Here is a 15,068-nt window from a genome sequence, read left to right as displayed (position 1 = left end):
ATTCAGCTTAGAATGGCCGTTGACAGCAGCTGTTCAATTTGAAACTTCTTTTACTATCTCATAGAGAAACTAACACATTTTCAGGTTCAAAAAGGTCAACAGAACTTGGGATTCCCAGCCAGTCTCCCATGCTGGTACTTGCCAAGCCTTAAGCTGCATTGCTGCTGCGATCTGACGAGAGAAGCACATTCAGCTTAGAATGGCCGTTGACAGCAGCTGTTCAATTTGAACCTTCTTTTACTATCTCATAGAGAAACTAACACATTTTCAGGTTCAAAAAGGTCAACGGAACTTGGAATTCCCAGCCAGTCTCCCATGCTGGTACTTGCCAAGCCTTAAGTTGCATTGCTGCTGCGATTTGACGAGAGCAGGCAAATTCAGCTTAGAATGGCCGTTGACAGCAGCTGTTCAATTTGAACCTTCTTTTGCTATCTCATAGAGAAACTAACACAATTTTCAGGTTCAAAACGGTCAACGGAACTTGGAATTCCCAACCAGTCTCCCATGCTGGTACTTGCCAAGCCTTAAGCTGCATTGCTGCTGCGATCTGACGAGAGCAGGCACATTCAGCTTAGAATTGCCGTTGACAGCAGCTGTTCAATTTGAACCTTCTTTTACTATCTCATAGAGAAACTAACACAATTTTCAGGTTCAAAAAGGTCAACAGAACTTGGGATTCCCAGCCAGTCTCCCATGCTGGTACTTGCCAAGCCTTAAGCTGCATCGCTGCTGCGATCTGAAAAGAGCACACACATTCAGCTTAGAATGGCCGTTGACAGCAGTTGTTTAATTTGAACCTTCTTCTACTATCTCATAGAGAAACTAACACAATTTTCAGGTTCAAAAAGGTCACCAGAACTTGGGATTCCCAGCCAGTCTCCCATGCTGGTACTTGCCAAGCCTTAAGCTGCATCGCTGCTGCGATCTGACAAGAGCAGGCACATTCAGCTTAGAATTGCCGTTGACAGCAGCTGTTCAATTTGAACCTTCTTTTACTATCTCATAGAGAAACTAACACAATTTTCAGGTTCAAAAAGGTCAACGGAACTTGGGATTCCCAGCCAGTCTCCCATGCTGGTACTTGCCAAGCCTTAAGCTGCATTGCTGCTGTGATCTGACAAGAGCACGCACATTCAGCTTAGAATGGCCGTTGACAGCAGCATTTCAAATTGAACCTTCTTTTACTATCTCATAGAGAAACTAAAACAATTTTCAAGTTCAAAAAGGTCAACAGAACTTGGGATTCCCAGCCAGCCTCCCATGCTGGAACTTGCCAAGCCTTAAGCTGCATCGCTGCTGCGATCTGACAAGAGCACGCACATTCAGCTTAGAATGGCCATTGACAGCAGCTGTTCAATTTGAACCTTCTTTTACTATCTCATAGAGAAACTAACACAATTTTCAGGTTCAAAAAGGTCAACAGAACTTGGGATTCCCAGCCAGTCTCCCATGCTGGTACTTGCCAAGCCTTAAGCTGCATTGCTGCTGCGATCTGGCGAGAGCAGGCACATTCAGCTTAGAATGGCCATTGACAGCAGTTGTTCAATTTGAACCTTCTTCTACTATCTTATATAGAAACTAACACAATTTTCAGGTTCAAAAAGGTCACCAGAACTTGGGATTCCAAGCCAGTCTCCCATGCTGGTACTTGCCAAGCCTTAAGCTGCATTGCTGCTGCAATCTGACAAGAGCAGGCACATTCAGCTTAGAATGGCCGTTGACAGCAGCTGTTCAATTTGAACCTTCTTTTGCTATCTCATAGAGAAACTAACACAATTTTCAGGTTCAAAAAGGTCACCAGAACTTGGGATTCCAAGCCAGTCTCCCATGCTGGTACTTGCCAAGCCTTAAGCTGCAGGGCTGCTGCGATCTGACAAGAGCACGCACATTCAGCTTAGAATGGCCGTTGACAGCAGCTGTTCAATTTGAACCTTCTTTTACTATCTCATAGAGAAACTAACACATTTTCAGGTTCAAAAAGGTCAACAGAACTTGGGATTCCCAGCCAGTCTCCCATGCTGGTACTTGCCAAGCCTTAAGCTGCATTAACGCTGCGATCTGACGAGAGCAGGCATATTCAGCTTAGAATGGCCGTTGACAGCAGCTGTTCAATTTGAACCTTCTTTTACTATCTCATAGAGAAACTAACACAATTTTCAGGTTCAAAAAGGTCAACGGAACTTGGGATTCCCAGCCAGTCTCCCATGCTGGTACTTGCCAAGCCTTAAGCTGCATTGCTGCTGCGATCTGACGAGAGCAGGCACATTCAGCTTAGAATGGCCGTTGACAGCAGCTGTTCAATTTGAACCTTCTTTTACTATCTCATAGAGAAACTAACACATTTTCAGGTTCAAAAAGGTCAACGGAACTTGGAATTCCCAGCCAGTCTCCCATGCTGGTACTTGCCAAGCCTTAAGTTGCATTGCTGCTGCGATCTGACGAGAGCAGGCAAATTCAGCTTAGAATGGCCGTTGACAGCAGTTGTTCAATTTGAACCTTCTTCTACTATCTCATAGAGAAACTAACACAATTTTCAGGTTCAAAAAAGTCACCAGAACTTGGGATTCCCAGCCAGTCTCCCATGCTGGTACTTGCCAAGCCTTAAGCTGCATCGCTGCTGCGATCTGACAAGAGCACGCACATTCAGCTTAGAATGGCCGTTGACAGCAGCTGTTCAATTTGAACCTTCTTTTACTATCTCATAGAGAAACTAACACATTTTCAGGTTCAAAAAGGTCAACAGAACTTGGGATTCCCAGCCAGTCTCCCATGCTGGTACTTGCCAAGCCTTAAGCTGCATTGCTGCTGCGATCTGACGAGAGCAGGCATATTCAGCTTAGAATGGCCGTTGACAGCAGCTGTTCAATTTGAACCTTCTTTTACTATCTCATAGAGAAACTAACACAATTTTCAGGTTCAAAAAGGTCAACGGAACTTGGGATTCCCAGCCAGTCTCCCATGCTGGTACTTGCCAAGCCTTAAGCTGCATTGCTGCTGTGATCTGACGAGAGCAGGCACATTCAGCTTAGAATGGCCGTTGACAGCAGCTGTTCAATTTGAACCTTCTTTTACTATCTCATAGAGAAACTAACACATTTTCAGGTTCAAAAAGGTCAACGGAACTTGGAATTCCCAGCCAGTCTCCCATGCTGGTACTTGCCAAGCCTTAAGTTGCATTGCTGCTGCGATCTGACGAGAGCAGGCAAATTCAGCTTAGAATGGCCGTTGACAGCAGCTGTTCAATTTGAACCTTCTTTTACTATCTCATAGAGAAACTAACACAATTTTCAGGTTCAAAAAGGTCAACAGAACTTGGGATTCCCAGCCAGTCTCCCATGCTGGTACTTGCCAAGCCTTAAGCTGCATCGCTGCTGCGATCTGACAAGAGCACACACATTCAGCTTAGAATGGCCGTTGACAGCAGTTGTTCAATTTGAACCTTCTTCTTCTATCTCATAGAGAAACTAACACAATTTTCAGGTTCAAAAAAGTCACCAGAACTTGGGATTCCAGCCAGTCTCCCATGCTGGTACTTGCCAAGCCTTAAGCTGCATTGCTGCTGCAATCTGACAAGAGCAGGCACATTCAGCTTAGAATGGCCGTTGACAGCAGCTGTTCAATTTGAACCTTCTTTTGCTATCTCATAGAGAAACTAACACAATTTTCAGGTTCAAAAAGGTCACCAGAACTTGGGATTCCCAGCCAGTCTCCCATGCTGGTACTTGCCAAGCCTTAAGCTGCATCGCTGCTGCGATCTGACAAGAGCACGCACATTCAGCTTAGAATGGCCGTTGACAGCAGCTGTTCAATTTGAACCTTCTTTTACTATCTCATAGAGAAACTAACACATTTTCAGGTTCAAAAAGGTCAACAGAACTTGGGATTCCCAGCCAGTCTCCCATGCTGGTACTTGCCAAGCCTTAAGCTGCATTGCTGCTGCGATCTGACGAGAGCAGGCATATTCAGCTTAGAATGGCCGTTGACAGCAGCTGTTCAATTTGAACCTTCTTTTACTATCTCATAGAGAAACTAACACAATTTTCAGGTTCAAAAAGGTCAACGGAACTTGAGATTCCCAGCCAGTCTCCCATGCTGGTACTTGCCAAGCCTTAAGCTGCATTGCTGCTGCGATCTGACGAGAGCAGGCACATTCAGCTTAGAATGGCCGTTGACAGCAGCTGTTCAATTTGAACCTTCTTTTACTATCTCATAGAGAAACTAACACATTTTCAGGTTCAAAAAGGTCAACGGAACTTGGGATTCCCAGCCAGTCTCCCATGCTGGTACTTGCCAAGCCTTAAGCTGCATCGCTGCTGCGATCTGAAAAGAGCACACACATTCAGCTTAGAATGGCCGTTGACAGCAGCTGTTCAATTTGAACCTTCTTCTACTATCTCATAGAGAAACTAACACAATTTTCAGGTTCAAAAAGGTCACCAGAACTTGGGATTCCCAGCCAGTCTCCCATGCTGGTACTTGCCAAGCCTTAAGCTGCATCGCTGCTGCGATCTGACAAGAGCACGCACATTCAGCTTAGAATGGCCGTTGACAGCAGCTTTTCAATTTGAACCTTCTTTTACTATCTCATACAGAAACTAACACAATTTTCAGGTTCAAAAAGGTCAACGGAACTTGGGATTCCCAGCCAGTCTCCCATGCTGGTACTTGCCAAGCCTTAAGCTGCATTGCTGCTGCGATCTGACGAGAGCAGGCACATTCAGCTTAGAATGGCCATTGACAGCAGCTGTTCAATTTGAACCTTCTTTTACTATCTCATAGAGAAACTAACACAATTTTCAGGTTCAAAAAGGTCAACAGAACTTGGGATTCCCAGCCAGTCTCCCATGCTGGTACTTGCCAAGCCTTAAGCTGCATCGCTGCTGCGATCTGACAAGAGCACACACATTCAGCTTAGAATGGCCGTTGACAGCAGTTGTTCAATTTGAACCTTCTTCTACTATCTCATAGAGAAACTAACACAATTTTCAGGTTCAAAAAAGTCACCAGAACTTGGGATTCCCAGCCAGTCTCCCATGCTGGTACTTGCCAAGCCTTAAGCTGCATCGCTGCTGCGATCTGACAAGAGCACGCACATTCAGCTTAGAATGGCCGTTGACAGCAGCTGTTCAATTTGAACCTTCTTTTACTATCTCATAGAGAAACTAACACAATTTTCAGGTTCAAAAAGGTCAACGGAACTTGGGATTCCCAGCCAGTCTCCCATGCTGGTACATGCCAAGCCTTAAGCTGCATTGCTGCTGCGATCTGACAAGAGCAGGCACATTCAGCTTAGAATGGCCGTTGACAGCAGCATTTCAAATTGAACCTTCTTTTACTATCTCATAGAGAAACTAAAACAATTTTCAAGTTCAAAAAGGTCAACAGAACTTGGGATTCCCAGCCAGTCTCCCATGCTGGAACTTGCCAAGCCTTAAGCTGCATCGCTGCTGCGATCTGACAAGAGCACGCACATTCAGCTTAGAATGGCCGTTGACAGCAGCTGTTCAATTTGAACCTTCTTTTACTATCTCATAGAGAAACTAACACAATTTTCAGGTTCAAAAAGGTCAACGGAACTTGGGATTCCCAGCCAGTCTCCCATGCTGGTACTTGCCAAACCTTAAGCTGCATTGCTGCTGCGATCTGTCGAGAGCAGGCACATTCAGCTTAGAATGGCCATTGACAGCAGTTGTTCAATTTGAACCTTCTTCTACCATCTTATATAGAAACTAACACAATTTTCAGGTTCAAAAAGGTCACCAGAAGTTGGGATTCCAAGCCAGTCTCCCATGCTGGTACTTGCCAAGCCTTAAGCTGCATTGCTGCTGCAATCTGACAAGAGCAGGCACATTCAGCTTAGAATGGCCGTTGACAGCAGCTGTTCAATTTGAACCTTCTTTTGCTATCTCATAGAGAAACTAACACAATTTTCAGGTTCAAAAAGGTCACCAGAACTTGGGATTCCAAGCCAGTCTCCCATGCTGGTACTTGCCAAGCCTTAAGCTGCATTGCTGCTGCAATCTGACAAGAGCACGCACATTCAGCTTAGAATGGCCGTTGACAGCAGCTGTTCAATTTGAACCTTCTTTTACTATCTCATAGAGAAACTAACACATTTTCAGGTTCAAAAAGGTCAACAGAACTTGGGATTCCCAGCCAGTCTCCCATGCTGGTACTTGCCAAGCTTTAAGCTGCATTGCTGCTGCGATCTGACGAGAGCAGGCACATTCAGCTTAGAATGGCCGTTGACAGCAGTTGTTCAATTTGAACCTTCTTTTACTATCTCATAGAGAAACTAACACAATTTTCAGGTTCAAAAAGGACAACGGAACTTGGGATTCCCAGCCAGTCTCCCATGCTGGTACTTGCCAAGCCTTAAGCTGCATTGCTGCTACGATCTGACGAGAGCACGCACATTCAGCTTAGAATGGCCGTTGACAGCAGCTGTTCAATTTGAACCTTCTTTTACTATCTCATAGAGAAACTAACACAATTTTCAGGTTCAAAAAGGTTAACAGAACTTGGGATTCCCAGCCAGTCTCCCATGCTGGTACTTGCCAAGCCTTAAGCTGCATCGCTGCTGCGATCTGACAAGAGCACGCACATTCAGCTTAGAATGGCCGTTGACAGCAGTTGTTCAATTTGAACCTTCTTCTACTATCTCATAGAGAAACTAACACAATTTTCAGGTTCAAAAAAGTCACCAGAACTTGGGATTCCCAGCCAGTCTCCCATGCTGGTACTTGCCAAGCCTTAAGCTGCATCGCTGCTGCGATCTGACAAGAGCACGCACATTCAGCTTAGAATGGCCGTTGACAGCAGTTGTTCAATTTGAACCTTCTTCTACTATCTCATAGAGAAACTAACACAATTTTCAGGTTCAAAAAAGTCACCAGAACTTGGGATTCCCAGCCAGTCTCCCATGCTGGTTCTTGCCAAGCCTTAAGCTGCATCGCTGCTGCGATCTCACAAGAGCACGCACATTCAGCTTAGAATGGCCGTTGACAGCAGCTGTTCAATTTGAACCTTCTTTTACTATCTCATAGAGAAACTAACACAATTTTCAGGTTCAAAAAGGTCAACGGAACTTGGGATTCCCAGCCAGTCTCCCATGCTGGTACTTGCCAAGCCTTAAGCTGCATTGCTGCTGCGATCTGACAAGAGCAGGCACATTCAGCTTAGAATGGCCGTTGACAGCAGCGTTTCAAATTGAACCTTCTTTTACTATCTCATAGAGAAACTAAAACAATTTTCAAGTTCAAAAAGGTCAACAGAACTTGGGATTCCCAGCCAGTCTCCCATGCTGGAACTTGCCAAGCCTTAAGCTGCATTGCTGCTGCGATCTGACAAGAGCACGCACATTCAGCTTAGAATGGCCGTTGACAGCAGCTGTTCAATTTGAACCTTCTTTTACTATCTCATAGAGAAACTAACACAATTTTCAGGTTCAAAAAGGTCAACGGAACTTGGGATTCCCAGCCAGTCTCCCATGCTGGAACTTGCCAAGCCTTAAGCTGCATCGCTGCTGCGATCTGACGAGAGCAGGCACATTCAGCTTAGAATGGCCGTTGAAAGCAGCTGTTCAATTTGAACCTTCTTTTGCTATCTCATAGAGAAACTAACACAATTTTCAGGTTCAAAAAGGTCAACGGAACTTGGGATTCCCAGCCAGTCTCCCATGCTGGTACTTGCCAAGCCTTAAGCTGCATTGCTGCTGCGATCTGACGAGAGCAGGCACATTCAGCTTAGAATGGCCATTGACAGCAGTTGTTCAATTTGAACCTTCTTCTACTATCTCATAGAGAAACTAACACATTTTCAGGTTCAAAAAGGTCAACAGAACTTGGGATTCCCAGCCAGTCTCCCATGCTGGTACTTGCCAAGCCTTAAGCTGCATTGCTGCTGCGATCAGACGAGAGCAGGCACATTCAGCTTAGAATGGCCGTTGACAGCAGTTGTTCAATTTGAACCTTCTTTTACTATCTCATAAAGAAACTAACACAATTTTCAGGTTCAAAAAGGTCAACAGAACTTGGGATTCCCAGCCAGTCTCCCATGCTGGTACTTGCAAAGCCTTAAGCTGCATTGCTGCTGCGATCTGACGAGAGCACGCACATTCAGCTTAGAATGGCCGTTGACAGCAGCTGTTCAATTTGAACCTTCTTTTACTATCTCATAGAGAAACTAACACAATTTTCAGGTTCAAAAAGGTCAACAGAACTTGGGATTCCCAGCCAGTCTCCCATGCTGGTACTTGCCAAGCCTTAAGCAGCATCGCTGCTGCGATCTGACAAGAGCACACACATTCAGCTTAGAATGGCCGTTGACAGCAGTTGTTCAATTTGAACCTTCTTCTACTATCTCATAGAGAAACTAACACAATTTTAAGGTTCAAAAAAGTCACCAGAACTTGGGATTCCCAGCCAGTCTCCCATGCTGGTACTTGCCAAGCCTTAAGCTGCATCGCTGCTGCGATCTGACAAGAGCACGCACATTCAGCTTAGAATGGCCGTTGACAGCAGCTGTTCAATTTGAACCTTCTTTTACTATCTCATAGAGAAACTAACACAATTTTCAGGTTCAAAAAGGTCAACGGAACTTGGGATTCCCAGCCAGTCTCCCATGCTGGTACTTGCCAAGCCTTAAGCTGCATTGCTGCTGCGATCTGACAAGAGCAGGCACATTCAGCTTAGAATGGCCGTTGACAACAGCATTTCAATTTGAACCTTCTTTTACTATCTCATAGAGAAACTAACACAATTTTCAGGTTCATAAAGGTCAACAGAACTTGGGATTCCCAGCCAGTCTCCCATGCTGGTACTTGCCAAGCCTTAAGCTGCATTGCTGCTTCGATCTGACAAGAGCAGGCACATTCAGCTTAGAATGGCCGTTGACAGCAGCTGTTCAATTTGAACCTTCTTTTGCTATCTCATAGAGAAACTAACACAATTTTCAGGTTCATAAAGGTCAACAGAACTTGGGATTCCCAGCCAGTCTCCCATGCTGGTACTTGCCAAGCCTTAAGCTGCATTGCTGCTTCGATCTGACGAGAGCAGGCACATTCAGCTTAGAATGGCCGTTGACAGCAGCTGTTCAATTTGAACCTTCTTTTGCTATCTCATAGAGAAACTAACACAATTTTCAGGTTCAAAAAGGGCAACGGAACTTGGGATTCCCAGCCAGTCTCCCATGCTGGTACTTGCCAAGCCTTAAGCTGCATTGCTGCTGCGATCTGGCGAGAGCAGGCACATTCAGCTTAGAATGGCCATTGACAGCAGTTGTTCAATTTGAACCTTCTTCTACTATCTTATATAGAAACTAACACAATTTTCAGGTTCAAAAAGGTCACCAGAACTTGGGATTCCAAGCCAGTCTCCCATGCTGGTACTTGCCAAGCCTTAAGCTGCATTGCTGCTGCGATCTGACGAGAGCAGGCACATTCAGCTTAGAATGGCCGTTGACAGCAGCTGTTCAATTTGAACCTTCTTTTACTATCTCATAGAGAAACTAACACAATTTTCAGGTTCAAAAAGGTCAACGGAACTTGGGATTCCCAGCCAGTCTCCCATGCTGGTACTTGCCAAGCCTTAAGCTGCATTGCTGCTGCGATCTGACTAGAGCAGGCACCTTCAGCTTAGAATGGCCATTGACAGTAGTTGTTCAATTTGAACCTTCTTCTACTATCTCATATAGAAACTAACACAATTTTCAGGTTCAAAAAGGTCACCAGAACTTGGGATTCCAAGCCAGTCTCCCATGCTGGTACTTGCCAAGCCTTAAGCTGCATTGCTGCTGCGATCTGACAAGAGCACGCACATTCAGCTTAGAATGGCCGTTGACAGCAGCTGTTCAATTTGAACCTTCTTTTACTATCTCATAGAGAAACTAACACATTTTCAGGTTCAAAAAGGTCAACAGAACTTGGGATTCCCAGCCAGTCTCCCATGCTGGTACTTGCCAAGCCTTAAGCTGCATTGCTGCTGCGATCTGACGAGAGCAGGCACATTCAGCTTAGAATGGCCGTTGACAGCAGCTGTTCAATTTGAACCTTCTTTTACTATCTCATAGAGAAACTAACACAATTTTCAGGTTCAAAAAGGTCAACGGAACTTGGGATTCCCAGCCAGTCTCCCATGCTGGTACTTGCCAAGCCTTAAGCTGCATTGCTGCTGCGATCTGACGAGAGCAGCGCATTCAGCTTAGAATGGCCGTTGACAGCAGCTGTTCAATTTGAACCTTCTTTTACTATCTCATAGAGAAACTAACACATTTTCAGGTTCAAAAAGGTCAACGGAACTTCGAATTCCCAGCCAGTCTCCCATGCTGGTACTTGCCAAGCCTTAAGTTGCATTGCTGCTGCGATCTGACGAGAGCAGGCACATTCAGTTTAGAATTGCCGTTGACAGCAGCTATTCAATTTGAACCTTCTTTTACTATCTCATAGAGAAACTAACACAATTTTCAGGTTCAAAAAGGTCAACGGAACTTGGGATTCCCAGCCAGTCTCCCATGCTGGTACTTGCCAAGCCTTAAGCTGCATTGCTGCTGCGATCTGACGAGAGCAGGCACATTCAGCTTAGAATGGCCATTGACAGCAGCTGTTCAATTTGAACCTTCTTTTGCTATCTCATAGAGAAACTAACACAATTTTCAGGTTCAAAAAGGTCACCAGAACTTGGGATTCCAAGCCAGTCTCCCATGCTGGTACTTGCCAAGCCTTAAGCTGCATCGCTGCTGCGATCTGACAAGAGCACGCACATTCAGCTTAGAATGGCCGATGACAGCAGCTGTTCAATTTGAACCTTCTTTTACTATCTCATAGAGAAACTAACACATTTTCAGGTTCAAAAAGGTCAACAGAACTTGGGATTCCCAGCCAGTCTCCCATGCTGGTACTTGCCAAGCCTTAAGCTGCATTGCTGCTGCGATCTGACGAGAGCAGGCACATTCAGCTTAGAATGGCCGTTGACAGCAGCTGTTCAATTTGAACCTTCTTTTACTATCTCATAGAGAAACTAACACAATTTTCAGGTTCAAAAAAGTCACCAGAACTTGGGATTCCCAGCCAGTCTCCCATGCTGGTACTTGCCAAGCCTTAAGCTGCATCGCTGCTGCGATCTGACAAGAGCACGCACATTCAGCTTAGAATGGCAGTTGAGAGCAGCTGTTCAATTTGAACCTTCTTTTACTATCTCATAGAGAAACTAACACAATTTTCAGGTTCAAAAAGGTCAACGGAACTTGGGATTCCCAGCCAGTCTCCCATGCTGGTACTTGCCAAGCCTTAAGCTGCATTGCTGCTGCAATCTGACAAGAGCAGGCACATTCAGCTTAGAATGGCCGTTGACAGCAGCATTTCAAATTGAACCTTCTTTTACTATCTCATAGAGAAACCAAAACAATTTTCAAGTTCAAAAACGTCAACAGAACTTGGGATTCCCAGCCAGTCTCCCATGCTGGAACTTGCCAAGCCTTAAGCTGCATCGCTGCTGCGATCTGACAAGAGCACGCACATTCAGCTTAGAATGGCCGTTGACAGCAGCTGTTCAATTTGAACCTTCTTTTACTATCTCATAGAGAAACTAACACAATTTTCAGGTTCAAAAAAGGCAACGGAACTTGGGATTTCCAGCCAGTCTCCCATGCTGGTACTTGCCAAGCCTTAAGCTGCATTGCTGCTGCGATCTGGCGAGAGCAGGCACATTCAGCTTAGAATGGCCATTGACAGCAGTTGTTCAATTTGAACCTTCTTCTTCTATCTTATATAGAAACTAACACAATTTTCAGGTTCAAAAAGGTCACCAGAACTTGGGATTCCAAGCCAGTCTCCCATGCTGGTACTTGCCAAGCCTTAAGCTGCATTGCTGCTGCAATCTGACGAGAGCAGGCACATTCAGCTTAGAATGGCCGTTGACAGCAGCTGTTCAATTTGAACCTTCTTTTGCTATCTCATAGAGAAACTAACACAATTTTCAGGTTCAAAAAGGTCACCAGAACTTGGGATTCCAAGCCAGTCTCCCATGCTGGTACTTGCCAAGCCTTAAGCTGCATCGCTGCTGCGATCTGACAAGAGCACGCACATTCAGCTTAGAATGGCCGTTGACAGCAGCTGTTCAATTTGAACCTTCTTTTACTATCTCATAGAGAAACTAACACATTTTCAGGTTCAAAAAGGTCAACAGAACTTGGGATTCCCAGCCAGTCTCCCATGCTGGTACTTGCCAAGCCTTAAGCTGCATTGCTGCTGCAATCTGACGAGAGCAGGCACATTCAGCTTAGAATGGCCGTTGACAGCAGCTGTTCAATTTGAACCTTCTTTTACTATCTCATAGAGAAACTAACACAATTTTCAGGTTCAAAAAGGTCAACGGAACTTGGGATTCCCAGCCAGTCTCCCATGCTGGTACTTGCCAAGCCTTAAGCTGCATTGCTGCTGCGATCTGACGAGAGCAGGCACATTCAGCTTAGAATGGCCATTGACAGCAGTTGTTCAATTTGAACCTTCTTCTACTAACTCATATAGAAACTAACACAATTTTCAGGTTCAAAAAGGTCACCAGAACTTGGGATTCCAAGCCAGTCTCCCATGCTGGTACTTGCCAAGCCTTAAGCTGCATCGCTGCTGCGATCTGACAAGAGCATGCACATTCAGCTTAGAATGGCCGTTGACAGAAGCTGTTCAATTTGAACCTTCTTTTACTATCTCATAGAGAAACTAACACAATTTTCAGGTTCAAAAAGGTCAACAGAACTTGGGATTCCCAGCCAGTCTCCCATGCTGGTACTTGCCAAGCCTTAAGCTGCATCGCTTCTGCGATCTGACAAGAGCACACACATTCAGCTTAGAATGGCCGTTGACAGCAGTTGTTCAATTTGAACCTTCTTCTACTATCTCATAGAGAAACTAACACAGTTTTCAGGTTCAAAAAAGTCACCAGAACTTGGGATTCCCAGCCAGTCTCCCATGCTGGTACTTGCCAAGCCTTAAGCTGCATCGCTGCTGCGATCTGACAAGAGCACGCACATTCAGCTTAGAATGGCCGTTGACAGCAGCTGTTCAATTTGAACCTTCTTTTACTATCTCATAGAGAAACTAACACAATTTTCAGGTTCAAAAAGGTCAACGGAACTTGGGATTCCCAGCCAGTCTCCCATGCTGGTACTTGCCAAGCCTTAAGCTGCATTGCTGCTGCGATCTGACAAGAGCAGGCACATTCAGCTTAGAATGGCCGTTGACAGCAGCATTTCAAATTGAACCTTCTTTTACTATCTCATAGAGAAACTAAAACAATTTTCAAGTTCAAAAAGGTCAACAGAACTTGGGATTCCCAGCCAGTCTCCCATGCTGGAACTTGCCAAGCCTTAAGCTGCATCGCTGCTGCGATCTGACAAGAGCACGCACATTCAGCTTAGAATGGCCGTTGACAGCAGCTGTTCAATTTGAACCTTCTTTTACTATCTCATAGAGAAACTAACACAATTTTCAGGTTCATAAAGGTCAACAGAACTTGGGATTCCCAGCCAGTCTCCCATGCTGGTACTTGCCAAGCCTTAAGCTGCATTGCTGCTTCGATCTGACGAGAGCAGGCACATTCAGCTTAGAATGGCCGTTGACAGCAGCTGTTCAATGTGAACCTTCTTTTGCTATCTCATAGAGAAACTAACACAATTTTCAGGTTCAAAAAGGTCAACGGAACTTGGGATTCCCAACCAGTCTCCCATGCTGGTACTTGCCAAGCCTTAAGCTGCATTGCTGCTGCGATCTGACGAGAGCAGTCACATTCAGCTTAGAATGGCCATTGACAGCAGTTGTTCAATTTGAACCTTCTTCTACTATCTCATATAGAAACTAACACAATTTTCAGGTTCAAAAAGGACACCAGAACTTGGGATTCCAAGCCAGTCTCCCATGCTGGTACTTGCCAAGCCTTAAGCTGCATCGCTGCTGCGATCTGACAAGAGCACGCACATTCAGCTTAGAATGGCCGTTGACAGCAGCTGTTCAATTTGAAAGTTCTTTTACTATCTCATAGAGAAACTAACACAATTTTCAGGTTCAAAAAGGGCAAAGGAACTTGGGATTCCCAGCCAGTCTCCCATGCTGGTACTTGCCAAGCCTTAAGCTGCATCGCTGCTGCGATCTGACAAGAGCACGCACATTCAGCTTAGAATGGCCGTTGACAGCAGCTGTTCAATTTGAACCTTCTTTTACTATCTCATAGAGAAACTAACACAATTTTCAGGTTCAAAAAGGTCAACAGAACTTGGGATTCCCAGCCAGTCTCCCATGCTGGTACTTGCCAAGCCTTAAGCTGCATTGCTGCTGCGATCTGACGGGAGCAGGCACATTCAGCTTAGAATGGCCATTGACAGCAGTTGTTCAATTTGAACCTTCTTCTACTATCTCATATAGAAAATAACACAATTTTCAGGTTCAAAAAGGTCACCAGAACTTGGGATTCCAAGCCAGTCTCCCATGCTGGTACTTGCCAAGCCTTAAGCTGCATCGCTGCCGCGATCTGACAAGAGCACGCACATTCAGCTTAGAATGGCCGTTGACAGCAGCTGTTCAATTTGAACCTTCTTTTACTGTCTCATAGAGAAACTAACACAATTTTCAGGTTCAAAAAGGGCAACGGAACTTGGGATTCCCAGCCAGTCTCCCATGCTGGTACTTGCCAAGCCTTAAGCTGCATTGCTGCTGCGATCTGGCAAGAGCAGGCACATTCAGCTTAGAATGGCCATTGACAGCAGTTGTTCAATTTGAACCTTCTTCTACTATCTTATATAGAAACTAACACAATTTTCAGGTTCAAAAAGGTCACCAGAACTTGGGATTCCCAGCCAGTCTCCCATGCTGGTACTTGCCAAGCCTTAAGCTGCATTGCTGCTGCGATCTGGCGAGAGCAGGCACATTCAGCTTAGAATGGCCATTGACAGCAGTTGTTCAATTTGAACCTTCTTCTACTATCTTATATAGAAACTAACACATTTTCAGGTTCAAAAAGGTCAACGGAACTTGGGATTCCCAGCCAGTCTCCCATGCTGGTACTTGCCAAGCCTTAAGC

At 45.1% G+C, this 15,068-nt stretch overlaps 35 pseudogenes; all 35 read right to left on the bottom strand.

Moving 5' to 3' along the window:
* Positions 1-469: 469 nt before the first annotated feature.
* LOC140084784 (5S ribosomal RNA) lies at positions 470-588 on the bottom strand (annotated as a pseudogene).
* An 826-nt stretch (positions 589-1,414) lies between these two features.
* LOC140094062 (5S ribosomal RNA) lies at positions 1,415-1,533 on the bottom strand (annotated as a pseudogene).
* Positions 1,534-1,980: 447 nt separating this feature from the next.
* LOC140093682 (5S ribosomal RNA) lies at positions 1,981-2,099 on the bottom strand (annotated as a pseudogene).
* Positions 2,100-2,169: 70 nt separating this feature from the next.
* On the bottom strand, positions 2,170-2,288 carry LOC140091219 (5S ribosomal RNA; annotated as a pseudogene).
* A 69-nt stretch (positions 2,289-2,357) lies between these two features.
* LOC140093449 (5S ribosomal RNA) lies at positions 2,358-2,476 on the bottom strand (annotated as a pseudogene).
* A 258-nt stretch (positions 2,477-2,734) lies between these two features.
* Positions 2,735-2,853, bottom strand: LOC140082228 (5S ribosomal RNA; annotated as a pseudogene).
* A 70-nt stretch (positions 2,854-2,923) lies between these two features.
* Positions 2,924-3,042, bottom strand: LOC140087965 (5S ribosomal RNA; annotated as a pseudogene).
* Positions 3,043-3,111: 69 nt separating this feature from the next.
* Positions 3,112-3,230, bottom strand: LOC140093448 (5S ribosomal RNA; annotated as a pseudogene).
* A 635-nt stretch (positions 3,231-3,865) lies between these two features.
* LOC140082227 (5S ribosomal RNA) lies at positions 3,866-3,984 on the bottom strand (annotated as a pseudogene).
* A 70-nt stretch (positions 3,985-4,054) lies between these two features.
* Positions 4,055-4,173, bottom strand: LOC140083010 (5S ribosomal RNA; annotated as a pseudogene).
* Positions 4,174-4,620: 447 nt separating this feature from the next.
* LOC140082628 (5S ribosomal RNA) lies at positions 4,621-4,739 on the bottom strand (annotated as a pseudogene).
* Positions 4,740-5,187: 448 nt separating this feature from the next.
* On the bottom strand, positions 5,188-5,306 carry LOC140094641 (5S ribosomal RNA; annotated as a pseudogene).
* Positions 5,307-5,565: 259 nt separating this feature from the next.
* Positions 5,566-5,684, bottom strand: LOC140097841 (5S ribosomal RNA; annotated as a pseudogene).
* A 447-nt stretch (positions 5,685-6,131) lies between these two features.
* Positions 6,132-6,250, bottom strand: LOC140092662 (5S ribosomal RNA; annotated as a pseudogene).
* A 70-nt stretch (positions 6,251-6,320) lies between these two features.
* On the bottom strand, positions 6,321-6,439 carry LOC140098567 (5S ribosomal RNA; annotated as a pseudogene).
* A 637-nt stretch (positions 6,440-7,076) lies between these two features.
* LOC140088847 (5S ribosomal RNA) lies at positions 7,077-7,195 on the bottom strand (annotated as a pseudogene).
* A 259-nt stretch (positions 7,196-7,454) lies between these two features.
* LOC140095098 (5S ribosomal RNA) lies at positions 7,455-7,573 on the bottom strand (annotated as a pseudogene).
* A 70-nt stretch (positions 7,574-7,643) lies between these two features.
* Positions 7,644-7,762, bottom strand: LOC140082627 (5S ribosomal RNA; annotated as a pseudogene).
* Positions 7,763-7,831: 69 nt separating this feature from the next.
* Positions 7,832-7,950, bottom strand: LOC140081728 (5S ribosomal RNA; annotated as a pseudogene).
* A 637-nt stretch (positions 7,951-8,587) lies between these two features.
* On the bottom strand, positions 8,588-8,706 carry LOC140088846 (5S ribosomal RNA; annotated as a pseudogene).
* Positions 8,707-8,965: 259 nt separating this feature from the next.
* LOC140095548 (5S ribosomal RNA) lies at positions 8,966-9,084 on the bottom strand (annotated as a pseudogene).
* A 70-nt stretch (positions 9,085-9,154) lies between these two features.
* LOC140096888 (5S ribosomal RNA) lies at positions 9,155-9,273 on the bottom strand (annotated as a pseudogene).
* A 70-nt stretch (positions 9,274-9,343) lies between these two features.
* Positions 9,344-9,462, bottom strand: LOC140097955 (5S ribosomal RNA; annotated as a pseudogene).
* Positions 9,463-9,532: 70 nt separating this feature from the next.
* Positions 9,533-9,651, bottom strand: LOC140096591 (5S ribosomal RNA; annotated as a pseudogene).
* A 258-nt stretch (positions 9,652-9,909) lies between these two features.
* On the bottom strand, positions 9,910-10,028 carry LOC140079078 (5S ribosomal RNA; annotated as a pseudogene).
* A 70-nt stretch (positions 10,029-10,098) lies between these two features.
* On the bottom strand, positions 10,099-10,216 carry LOC140092243 (5S ribosomal RNA; annotated as a pseudogene).
* A 258-nt stretch (positions 10,217-10,474) lies between these two features.
* On the bottom strand, positions 10,475-10,593 carry LOC140082626 (5S ribosomal RNA; annotated as a pseudogene).
* A 258-nt stretch (positions 10,594-10,851) lies between these two features.
* On the bottom strand, positions 10,852-10,970 carry LOC140079077 (5S ribosomal RNA; annotated as a pseudogene).
* Positions 10,971-11,229: 259 nt separating this feature from the next.
* On the bottom strand, positions 11,230-11,348 carry LOC140096325 (5S ribosomal RNA; annotated as a pseudogene).
* An 825-nt stretch (positions 11,349-12,173) lies between these two features.
* LOC140089569 (5S ribosomal RNA) lies at positions 12,174-12,292 on the bottom strand (annotated as a pseudogene).
* A 70-nt stretch (positions 12,293-12,362) lies between these two features.
* Positions 12,363-12,481, bottom strand: LOC140082625 (5S ribosomal RNA; annotated as a pseudogene).
* A 637-nt stretch (positions 12,482-13,118) lies between these two features.
* Positions 13,119-13,237, bottom strand: LOC140088844 (5S ribosomal RNA; annotated as a pseudogene).
* Positions 13,238-13,496: 259 nt separating this feature from the next.
* On the bottom strand, positions 13,497-13,615 carry LOC140095545 (5S ribosomal RNA; annotated as a pseudogene).
* A 70-nt stretch (positions 13,616-13,685) lies between these two features.
* Positions 13,686-13,804, bottom strand: LOC140094960 (5S ribosomal RNA; annotated as a pseudogene).
* Positions 13,805-14,252: 448 nt separating this feature from the next.
* Positions 14,253-14,371, bottom strand: LOC140078576 (5S ribosomal RNA; annotated as a pseudogene).
* Between the last annotated feature and the right edge of the window lie 697 nt (positions 14,372-15,068).

This window comes from Engystomops pustulosus, chromosome 9, assembly GCF_040894005.1.
Source record: "Engystomops pustulosus chromosome 9, aEngPut4.maternal, whole genome shotgun sequence".
NCBI classification, from domain to species: domain Eukaryota; kingdom Metazoa; phylum Chordata; class Amphibia; order Anura; family Leptodactylidae; genus Engystomops; species Engystomops pustulosus.
Note: the sequence above shows the minus strand (reverse complement) of the source record. Positions and strands in the feature narration are given on the sequence as shown.